This window comes from Etheostoma spectabile, chromosome 22 (genome assembly GCF_008692095.1).
Source record: "Etheostoma spectabile isolate EspeVRDwgs_2016 chromosome 22, UIUC_Espe_1.0, whole genome shotgun sequence".
In the NCBI taxonomy this organism is placed as follows: Eukaryota; Metazoa; Chordata; class Actinopteri; order Perciformes; family Percidae; genus Etheostoma; species Etheostoma spectabile.
Window position 1 is genome coordinate 6,075,909 of NC_045754.1, and position 12,457 is coordinate 6,088,365.

General features: G+C 40.3%; 1 long non-coding RNA gene across 1 annotated transcript in view; it reads left to right on the forward strand.

The window, feature by feature from the left end:
• The first annotated feature begins 499 nt into the window (after positions 1 to 499).
• LOC116671962 (uncharacterized) overlaps positions 500 to 12,457 on the forward strand; it is a 17,785-nt gene continuing 5,827 nt past the window's right edge. The window contains exons 1-2 of the long non-coding RNA XR_004327423.1: positions 500 to 600; positions 1,846 to 1,850. This is a non-coding gene — a long non-coding RNA (uncharacterized LOC116671962). The remainder of the gene's footprint in view (positions 601 to 1,845; positions 1,851 to 12,457) is intronic.

A 12,457-nucleotide genomic window follows, 5' to 3' on the forward strand; every position in this document is an offset into this window, starting at 1 on the left:
AAATGACTGCTAGCTTAGCTACAAATTAGCAATCAAACAAAACAAAGTCTGTCACTGGAATGGCGTTTTGAGCTAACGTTAGCCATTAAACAATCATAGATAGCTAAAAAGTTTTTGAAATGACTCCCATCTTCTGTTATTGTTTGAAATGAGAAATGTTTATTATTTCATGGATTTCACAAATTTCAGTGTGACAGATATGTCATAAACCGTAAATCTGAGCATGCACAACTAACATCTGCACTCGACCAGAGCCGGTCTGACTCGACTCTCATCGGGTATGACGCGTTATGCCGTAAACCGTTTAAATCTGAGCATGCGCGACTCAGATCAGCATTCTCCTCACATTGGGCAGTGACACCACTTGTGGAGCCTGGGCTGTCCACAGAGGCCGCGTTTCTTTCAGTGTGTTCAGGGGATAGGCAGCTAGCGGATGGTGAGGAGATGTTTGCTGCATGTGACAAAAAATGTAGCCAAAAAACGCTTAGAGCACAATGTTTTATCAGCTTTCTCAGCCACTCACACCTTCCACAGAGCGCTGAGGTCTTTCTGCTGGACTCCAGTGATCTTGGAGCAGACCTTAACAATGTTAGACAGACAGTTTTTGTCCTTGTCTGGATAAAAGATTTATGAAAGTTGCATAAAATGTCCTTGCAGACACGGAAAGAGTTGAGCTTCCTTAGGAGATAAATTCTCTGCTGCCGCCTCTTGACCGTGTTCTCATTCAATTTCAGCTAGTAGTCAAACAGTGTTCCCAGATATTTGTATTCTAGAACGATTTGTACATCTTTATCATGTGTGATGCTCGCTTCAGGTATGATGCTGCCTTTTCAATTATCAGTTTAGTTTTCATCAAATTTAGGTCTAGAGGGTGCCCTGAAAGCTCAGTTGGTAGAGCGGGTGCCCATATATAGAGGTGTGACTCCAACCTGCAGCCCTGTGCTGCATGTCATTCCCCCACTTCTTCAGCTGTCCTGTCAATAAAGGCATAAAAATGTCCGAAAAATAATTTAGGTCTGGACAACTTTCGTCGCACCATCTGTCGAATGCAGTTAGGGAAGATAGGGGAGACGGGGTTGATTTGTACAAAAGGATTGCTGGCAAAATAATTCCTCAAGAGGTACTAGTTCATTTAAAGTTAACTTTAGATAGTACCATTTTTAATATGATTGTATCAATGTTCATGTTAGAAAATTCCCTTTGACATGGAGGGGGGAAACATTTAAAAAAAAAATGCATTGCTAGCTAGGTTAGCCTTACTGTTTGTTGGAAATGTGAGATCTTGCAAATAAAACTCGATATTTCGCAAAACAAAGTCAAGATCTCGCAAAACAAAGTCAAGATCTCTCATACATGTTGGTCACCTGTACATGTATTTTATTAATTTCTTTTTTGTGTGTTTTTTTTGCCTTCACATCACCTCGGGGTCTCTGCACTTTTTCCAGTTTATTCAATGAGATTTTAAATGTGACGAGTACCCATACAAGAGAATACTTTTTTTTTTTTTTTTTTTTTTTTTTTGTTTTTTTTACACATAGTAGTTGCCATCTGTTTGAATATAGATATATTCCCAACGACCTGTATTATCTTAAAGATAATCTGTCCACAATCTTTATAGGCAGAACCCCAAAAGAAGGTACTCCATCAAGAATCTGACAGAAATAACTGTTTGACAGGGTCAGAGCTATCTCAAATCTTCACAACATATTATTGGTTTACTGCTGTGGTTTCCACTGAAGGATCTGTTTTAATATTCTTGAAGCTACTCAACTGAAGGGAGAGCCACCTGTGGCACCCAACACGGAATCATACCTCCGAAAAAATACTGCACATCATGTGGACGAGCACAAGTATTGTTCCAAAAAAACTGAATCTATGTGGAAGAAAAAGTGGTTTTCTGTTGACAAATTGTGAAAGATTCAACTGGCACTTTCAAACTGAATAAAATGTATTTTATGTGAACAGTGGTATTTTTTTCTGTAATGGTAGCACACACTGGAGGAAAATTGGGCAGACTTTGGGTCTGTTCCGCCTCGCCTGACAATTGTGCATGTGTTCCTGATTTTGGCCTGGTAAGAACAGAATTTGCCTAAATTATTGTGTAATGTGAGGGCTTTACAGACGCTGTTAGATGTTAATGTTAGAAACCCACAATAGCCACTGAGAGCCATATGTTGCATTCTTCATGCTGCATTTTTTTCTTCCCAGCCATTGTGTGTTTTCTTGACGTTCCACTTCCAGGATTGCTCTGGTTAAGGTTAAGTTAAAAAATCCGCCGGATGCATGTATTTTTGCTGATTTCCATTTCCTTCCGCTTTCTTTTTTGTTGGAATTTTAACCTCCGATGGATTTCTGAGGACTAACGTTAACTGCTCCTCAGATCTCTGCAGGGTATATCAAGAAAGCTAGCTAGACCATCTGTCCAATCCTAGTTTTCTGTCACATGACAATTGTGATTGGTTTAAAGAAAAGAGCGCATTTTTCTTCCAGCCTATCCTAGTCATCACCATCAGATCAGAAAAAGTCACCCAAAAAAAGTCATTATAAGACCTTCGCCACTACAGGTGTTAAGGACTTCCTGAGTCTCTTTAAAGAGCACCTGGGCATAACAAGGTTGTGGCTAAGAAAGCTCTTTTTGCTCCATGATCACCTATGTAATAATAATAATAATAATAATAATAATAATAATAATAATAATATAGCCCTTGACCCATGACTCAGAAGTTTAGAAAATCGTGAGAGAACACAGTGGTCCTGCGTCTGGACTGAAACATATACCAATATGTCAATATAAAGTATCTAAGATTTGAAAATTCTTTAGTGTGCACTAGGTATTAGTGGAAGAACAATGTGCCATAGCTGCTGATTTGCTGTAACGTATATGTCCACTAGGAAATGAGTAGTATGTTGCCATAAACCATCATTTTCTCTGTCTGCCTGTTGAATTGAATTAAAAGGACAGGTGGAGGCCTTTGATCCTAGAGAAGCAGGTCCAGAGAAGGCCCCAAAAGGACTCCCTTGGCCATCAGCCTTTGAACTGCAGACACAGGGAAACGTCCCGCGGTATCTTCAGAGCCGCCAGGGGGCTCGATAACAAAAGCAGAGATCACAAGGGTGTGGAGAGATTGAGAAATAAACCATATTGAGCTGCATGTTAGAAGGGAGATAAATGACATAAATCCTACGAGCCAGTCAACATGCGATAACAGGCTATAGTGGGAAATAAAAAACTGAGGGCGAGGGGCCCTGAGAATAAAGATAATTATTTTTGATAAGTTGGAAATGGGAAAAGGGTAAGTTGATAAGCACAGGCAGGGTGACTGAACACTGTTGACACTGATATTCCCTTGCATAGCCAAAGACTTTCCTGCCTGCCCTCCTCCAGAGGACAGGTTGAATTGCTGTGGGCATTCATCTCTTCATAACCAATTGTAAGTATACAGCTTCTTATTTTGTGGCTTTTCTCAATAATCTTGCGTCATTTTGAAAAAAAATCAATCATCTTCCAATAATGTTTTAGTGGCTGTTTGCAGGGAGGCTTACATTAAATATTAGAGTAGTATAGAGAGAATAAAATATGAAATTAGCAACACTGAAGTAGGGCTGCACAATTAATCAAATTTTAATCGCGATCACGATTTTGACTTCCCATGATCCAATTTGCGTGATCGAGCGATTTTTTTTTTTTTAAAGCGTTTTAAGCGCTCCGGGTTTTTTGCAAAGCCAATCTACCGCTCCGTAAAGCCGTCTGCTCATGAGCCAGTCAGAGTAGTTCCCTGCACCCCGTGCAGCTAAGCTCTAGATGTAGACAGTCCCAGAGGACGGAGTAACGGGAGGAAAACTCAACAGATAGCAGTCGGTTATACGTCAGTCTTAAGGTTAACCAGTTTACCAGTAAACAAAACATTTTGTCGCGTCTGTTTTTCAGACAACAGCAGTGACCAGTGCTAGTAGCGTCTGTAGACCTAGACCGGGACCTGGGCCAGAGATGTGACCCATGGCCAGAATATCATAGTTCATAAAAATGCAGTGCATTGACGACACAGACGTTTCATACACACGACGTGTGTATCCGCCATTCGACCCATGCTGGACCCGTTCATAATGAGTCAGCCGTCTCTCTGTGAGTAGCGTCCATCACACTCCCTCTCGCAGTTATAAATAGCCTATTTGACGATAAAATTTGTTTTGGTTAAAATCAACAAATAATCGTGAGAATAATCGCAATCAAAATTTTGTTCAAATAATCGTGATTATCATTTTGACCATAATCATGCAGCCCTACATTGAAGGCAGTCAAGGGTATGAAGGAGTATAAAGGTCATGGTCAAAGTGCCCTCAAACTATGTTTATAAAACATAATGCTGCTACAATCCTAGAATCAGTATTAATATCCCGAACAGTGTGAAAAGGTGGGCAGAGAAAAAGCAAAAACAAGAACTACAGCCGACCATGGAGACCTGGGAGAGACGGATATAGTTTGACAAAATGTGAAGTGTTCCCTTTAAGAGCTTTCAGCTATTGATGAAAGATGGAACGTTGATCGTCTGTGTCTGAAGTAATAGTTGGACATTCTGTGAAAAGTGCTCGTTGGCGTTCGTGCTGAGAGTAAGATGAGAAAACTGATACCACTTTCATTCATGTTCCCTAAGTATGGATCTATAGAGCCATGAGGCAATTCTCTTAGCCGAGCAAACTGCTCCCAGACACAGTTTCAGCACGTAACTCCTCATAAAACCACAAATTGGCAATTTAACATTTCTTTGAGTACAGATTAAAATATGAAAAGAAACATGCTAGTGTAACCGGTAGGTTAAATACAGTCATGTGAGACATCACGTGAGGCACACGGAAATAAATGCTTGTCTGGTAAGCTCCGACTTTCACTTTTTGCTGCTGTTGTCGCTGTCTGGTGTGCTGTGTGTTCGAGATCAGCGCTCGGTGTGGTGTGCGGGTTCGCTGGAGGGTACAGCCAAGGTACATTTGTGGTTTGGCATTTTGTGCAGTGTGTTTTGCCAGGCCGGGACATACAGTACTGTATATTGACTCGTTTCTTTCTGTCCATATAGCCAAGCCAAACGCATAGTGCCGCTGCTGTTTTGCCAAGTCTGACTTTTATATTTACTCACTTAGCTTGTTCTATTGTTTTTTAGCTTAGCCGTGCTGGAGTCTTTTCCCTGTTTTGTGTAATTGTTATGATTGGGTTTTATGTTTGTATGGAGGAAATGTTGTCATTTGGATAGTGTGCATTCATTTAAGTGACTCTTAATCAGGCCCAAGTTTTTAGAAACTGGTTGCTTAGGTTATTGGTTTAGAGATGGTGACATTACTCATTTTTTTAGTAACATTGCATGGTTTTAGTGTGTGTTTGTAATAAATTAATTTTAGTAGCTGAAACCAACCTTGGGTCGGATCCTTTATGTGGGCTTGCCTGTGTAGTGGGAGTCCCCGGGATTGGTACCAACTGAAATTAAATTTTAAACTCTTTGGGTGAAAGTCCCAAGGTGGCATTGTTGACTGTTAAATTGCTAAATTTGGCTAAGCCCTCTTTGGGCCTGATCACACTAGTAAATAAGCTGAGAGGTGTTGGGGCGGTAGATGTAGATGAAGCCGTCTAGCCATTTTTCCACCCAAAGCCGCTTCCTACCAGCTTTTCAACCACACGTTTTTGTGTAGAAAACCATCCGTGTCATGAGCAGCATGTTCACATACGTACCATGTACTACGCGTGTAACAGGAGGATTCCACTAGATGGCACACCAGAGAGAACTCCTGGATTTGCAAGATGTCAAGAACAAATATGGCGACACTCAAAGACGTTAGTTACTATTTTGATAAACAGAGATCACTGCTTAAAAAAATGACGGTGGCACCATCATAGATGGTGCATGAACCCTAAATTAAGCACATTGTGACATTGCCAAGTGTGTTTCTCTCTACATTGCCCCCTACTGTTTATGTGCGTATTGCATTTTGCAGACACTAAGCGTCAATTTCTGAGGATGTGCACAGCCAACGCAACAAACGGACTCAGGATGCTCAAGGTGGCCCTTATCCGCAAACACAGAGTTAAAATCAAGTATATCTCCTGCTTTACTAGCTCATCGAACTATTGCCAAAAACCCATAAATCATATTAAAGAACTTCATATCATATTCACAAAAAGATAAATCTGTGGCATTAGTGTCTCATATATTCCATCAAACACCTAGGCACATTTTTTGGTTCTAAAAACTATGAATCATGACATTTTATTAAACAATGAGCTCAGCATTGACTTTGTAAACTGAGACAGCAAGGCCAGCTATTTTATTTGTCACATCTTAAGCTGAGCTGCTACGACACTGAAAAATATGTGCACCCATAAATTCGATAGGTGCCTAATGTTTGTGACTTCACATATTTTAAATAAATGATAGCTCACCTTTTTTTGTCTTTGCAGATACAGTATGAATTAATGTATTCCTGCCTCTACTTTTTCTGCCTCCACTGTGCCTGTCAAACCTATTTTGCACCATGGAATGAAGTGAAAATTATTGAAAACCAAGCTTTTGTCGCATCAGTCAGGCATATTTCTTCATCCAGACATGTGCCACATGGTCAAGGCAGACTTTCCTGCGACAGTAGTTTTGACCTCCCACATTTCTCTTCAAGAAAAAAAGAATACTGTGAGAAAATGCTCTTTCAAAACCACTTTAGAGACCACTACATACTTAAAGAGACTGTCCTCCGAAATACGCCCCCCTATGTCGGTTGTTCATGCAGCAATTACAACAAGGGTTGAGTACGAAAATCTGGTGCCTTAACAACTGTTATCTACCGGAAGTGCCTCATTTCAGTGCCACTTAACTGTCTGCACTGCTCTCTGGTGCTCTGAATCAGACATGCATCACTGAATGTTACGCTAGTTTAAACTACAGTTACACGTTACGCAGCAGGTAACGTTGATGTTAGCCTAGCGCTAACTCGTAGCTTGGTTTGACATGGTTAAAATCCGCGGCCTTTTGCTGCGTGTCATAGCCCATCTCTCTCTCCCTTTCACGTCTTTCAACTGTAATTAAGGGAAAAAGTCACAAAAAAATCTTAAAAGAAAAAATGCTCACAGGTAAACAGTTTAAAGGTGTGACTGTGCTTCAGTGTAGAGGATTCCAACAGCGGGATGTCCAACAGTCTGCTGCTGTCAAAAAACCCCACACAGATGGCGCGTTACATTGAAACTGGTAAGCCTCGTGGTGCATTCAGCGTTATTTTAAAATACCCTTTTCCCATCTAGTGGTTGTTTTTGTCGTTTCACAGCTAGGCAGTTATTTAAGTTAGGTTATTTATTGAAGTTTAAGTCATTTAATCTTGACCTTATGGCATTAGCACTTAACAAGCCTTTCTTTAATGTTAACTACTGTCACTTTGTGCTCCTCCTAGTACTCTTCCAGGTATCGCTTCAGGTGCCATTTAGGCACCGGCACTGTTTTAAAAGTATTGTTTTAGCGCTAGTATTGGAAAAAAACAAACCATAACCCTAATTACAACGCATGTAGTGGCGACGCCCTCTAGTGGCGGTACTTATTATAACGGGAGCAAAGAGTGGAAACTTAGAGAAAGTAAGGTAGTTTAAACTCGTCTCGCATTGCCAGACCTTCCTCCAAAGTGCTTGGGAGGAAGGTCTGGTTAGTCCAAAGAGCATTCTGGGATTTGGGATGGGAGAAATACAAGCTCTGGTTTATTAGCTTTTAAAAAAAATAACAAAATAAAAAACAAATAACTTCAAAATTCGTCTGCACGGAGCCCGGTGCCGCTGCAAAATAGCCTCAGGAAGGAATTTGCTTTTTGTCGAGCATGTATAAGTTCAAAAGTAGTTTTAGTTGTGCCACAGAAAACTCAGATTGGACAGATACTCTAGCTAGCTGTCTGGATTTACCCTTCAGAGATCCGAGGAGCAGGTAACCTCATAAATCAACCGGAGTTTAAAATTCCAACACAGAGAAAGTGGAAGGTAACGGACATGTGGCCAAAATGAGGAACATCTGGCAGACTTTCCGGCGACAGATCAATCCCGGAAGTGGAAGTTGTGGATATAGACTAACTTAAACAAACACAGGACCTTCTCCAAGGAAACCAGTATCATGTTTGAAAATAAGAGTTGTAAAAAGTTTTTTTTACCTTTTGGAAAAAATGAAACTGTGTCACGTTTTGCGTCACGCCCGTACTCAAACACAGGACTTTCACCCATGAGACCAGGGTCTGTGTCCCATTTTGTTCATGCTCATTTCAGCAATGGGCTGTCACAAGAAATAAAATAATCTTAGACTAATTCAAAATGAAAAGATCTTGATGAAATGAAATTGCCATTCACTGTAGTAGAGTGAGTTTCTCGGATTTTCCCCACTTCCTCACGTCAACCTGGTGTGTGTTAAAGTCAAGTGGTGGGCTTCATCAATCATAACGTGGTTGTAATCAAACGGCGGAATTATGAAAAATGGAGCCTGTCATAACAACGTGCCTCGGTGTGCGGGATGCTGCTCAGTGTCAGAGTGAGAGAGACCACTTCCACATCAAAGAAATTCCACTCCTCAGATTTTAGGACTCAATGCAAGATTAAATTACTGGTTAAAATGCAAATTCTTTGCTGTGCATCCCCAATACATCCCCATCATAAATGAACTCCATATCAGTGACAGAGAATTAGATCTAGAACAGATGGAGTGTAGTAAACAACTTTACCTCAAGCCTGGCCTTGTTGAAACCACAACTATAAATCATTGATGCTCCCTTATCTTTTTTTCCCTGTTTTTCTCCACAGCACCGTAATCTGCCTCTTTTGTCAGTCTGCTGAGCTCAGCTCATTTGTGCGGTATAGCCCAGCTCTCCCAATGAAATCAGCAAGGCATAATCTCATTAACTGCAATGATTTTTCAAACCCACTGTACAGACATTCAAGGATGGGCAATTAAGCTTAAAAACGTTGATTGATTAGTCTAATGTGGTGCTGGATTGTCACATCATATCACATACTCAGATGTATGAACATGGTCATCAGGACTCCTCTGGAGAGTTTTGCAGAGTGCAAACATTTTACAGAACAGTTATTTTAAATCTATATGTAAGTAAGTATTTCAAAGTTTGATCACATTGACTGTTCTCTTTGATCTGACCCACACTGGAAAAGTTCAGTGCAAGTTTGTGCTTGGTTCAATTAGGTTCAAACTGGCCATATGCGAGTAAACTGATGCTTGTAAACAAAACATACATGGATTCAGAGGAAGAAATATAAATCAGACATAGATTTGGCTGGAGGCGAGGGAAAACAAATCTCACATCTGTAACGTCAGCTTTGCTCTTTCTGCAATATTTATTTTAACACAATTGACTTTCATCAGAAGTGACTTCACATGACTGATTACCATAAATTATTGTGAGATGCTCAGCTTTCAGGAATGACTAATTGCTTGTTATCATGTCAGTAGTTAGACTGGCTAAACCCAGCGCGATCTGCTGGCGATTTGATTTGCAGCTCAGGCTGGAAACCTGTACATTTTTCTATCCTGCTTCCGTTACAAATCTGCCGGGACCAATCACAAACTGGCTTATCCACCTGGCGCGCTATTGGCGGTTTTTAACATGATGACGATAGAGAAGCAGCTTTTTGTTTACATTCAACATGGCGGCCATCGAAGAGCAGCAACAGCAACCTGTTGACACCTCTGTCGCTGTGGTTTTAAAAGATTTCAAAAGCAAGTTTTCTCTGAAAACGGAAAAGAAATTTTGCCTGGAACAATGACTACAAAAGAAGGATGTGTTTGCCTCACTACTGACCGGCTTTGGTAAAAGCCTAATTTACCAGCTAGCCCCGCTGGTGGCAAAGTACGTCACCTGTAATGTTGGTCTGATTGGTTGAAGAACTATCCAGTTGCGTACAGAGTCATTTGAACTATGCCCAGTTGATCACGCCTCTTAATCTACACTTCATTTCATCAAACTCTGAAGCAGTTTGTTGTTGGTGAGAACATGATTCGTACTCAAACTGCACCAACTATACATACTCGGCAAGTCTGAGCTAATGTCTCCTGTAGTCAGGTGTGTTTAGCAATCTGAGCTAATGTCTCCTGTAGTTAGGTATGTTTAGCAATATGAACTAATATCTCCTGTAGTCAGGTGTGTTTAGCAATCTGAGCTAATGTCTCCTGTAGTCAGGTGTGTTTAGCAATCTGAGCTAATGTCTCCTGTAGTCAGGTGTGTTTAGCAATCTGTGATGCAGCAGGACTGTAGCAGCTTGCAGTGTTTCTATCCTAGAAATAGATTGCGGTCAAGCTCTCCGTCCATCACTCGTATCTACAAGGTCAAACCAGCTGCCGTTAAAGTTGGAGATAGACGCCGGCAGAGCAGAGCGAAGTCTCGGTGACCAGAGCAGATGTAGTAACGTCTCTTGCGAAACAATGTCTGATAATTTTAATGAAATGAGTTGGTTTGCCCATTACACCAGAACACAGGACCTTCTTCCTGTATTTACTTTCTTGCTCCTGCCCCCAGACATGTCCGACCAATGAGAGGGCTGGACGTTCTTGCCTGATTTGTAATGACGCAATTTGGTACGCTTGGATTTTTCCAGGCGTGAAACCAAACCGACCGAGGGCAAATTGCTCCAAGTTTATGAACTCACCAACTGAAAGCAAACAAACTACAGGTGTGAAAACGCCCTGATGTTCAATCTTAGGGCGTCTCAAGGCTGAGCTTGGTCTGGTGATAGCTAGACTAGTCAGTAGTAAGCCAAATTAAAACAGTTTAACCTCTTAAAGCCAGTTTCAGCCTTACATTTCCTCTTAAATCACAAAAGAAAATCTGTATACTTTTTTTTTTTTATATCAAATATTATTTCGGTAACCTGCTACTTCCATAATTTTATTTGAGCTATGAAATACGTTAAACCCCTGGGCCTTTTTTCAGTGCTAAAGTATTATACATTTCATTTTATTTTTTTTACACTTTTCTCCTATATTCAGCCTTATACGTTTGAGGTCTTGAAACATTGGGATCTCCACTAGAAATCAAAGTAAGGTGCTGTGGGTTTGCAACATGACCATTAGTCGATATGAAAAGGCTGTAGCAGCGAAGGCTTCAGAGTTCAGGTAAACCCTTCAAATGTGCTCCATGTGAATACAAAGATAGAAAACCCATCTATCTATTATGAAGCACAGGAAGGTCTAACCATGTGTTCTTTTTCCTTTTAAAGGCCAGGACCTACCCACTTAGGTGTCTTCAGTTGAGCTGATTAGACCTCTGCTCAAGTGAAAAGCGTGGAACTGGGCTGTGGGAAAACTAGTAATATATCAAAAAACATCAGCACTGGGTGTAAAGTTGGGTTTTAAAACCCACCATAGCCTTTTTGTAAAGGGCTGCTCCCCTTTTATGCGGTATTTGAAATTGTATTTGTATTTTGTAGCATTAATCAACCACCAGAGAGAGGGCATTACTGAGATGTCTCGCTTGATCAGGTGTGTGTGTGTGTGTGTGTGTGTGTGTGTGTGTGTGTGTGTGTGTGTGTGTGTGTGTGTGTGTGTGTGTGTGTGTGTGTGTGTGTGTGTGTGTGTGTGTGTGTGTGTAGCACTTTGTACCAGCATGCTTCTAAAAGTGTAGTATTAATAAAGTGTTACTAACTTACTGAAGTCAATGAAATGAGAGCTGTATTGAAAAAGGTCTTCATGTTACGGACATTGATTTATTACCCATATTACATCAGTGACATTGAATGGTTTTTTTTTTGGGGGGGGGTTATAGTGGTATAGTGTTGTGACCAAACCTGAAATTATGTGACCAAACCTTACATTACTTACTTACTTATTTCCAACATGTACATATTACCTGACGAAGTACAGCCCCGGTCAAAATGTGACACTTTTCAGAAAGTGGTTAGCCTAGCTTAGCATAAAAACTAGAAACAGAGGCAAAAAACAAGCCTATGCCAATCTGAGGAATAATACACCTCACAACAACTTGAATATACTGTATATAATATAACATATGTACATATATAAGACAGATATAATAAAATATCTAATTTGGTTTAAGCACTACTTAGCTTCAACGAACCAACATGGTAATTAAAGGTGATGGAAATGGTAATATTTTTTGTTTTTTTTCTGGACAGGCAAGGCCAGGCGAGGCAGCTTTATTTGTACAACACATTTCATCAATAGGGCAATTCTAAGTGCTTTATACAAAAACAGTTAAAAATAAAAACGGATAAAACACAAGAATAAAAGTTACAGTGCAGTATAAGAAATTAAACATTCAATAAATGAACACAATTTAAAGAAAAACAACATAAAAAAGAAAGGTCTTCAGTCTTGATATAAAAGAACTGAGAGTAGCAGCAGATCTCCAGGTTTCTGGGAGTTTGTTCCAGAGATGAGGAGTATAGAAACTGAAAGCTGCTTCACCCTGTTTAGTTCTGACTCTGGGGACA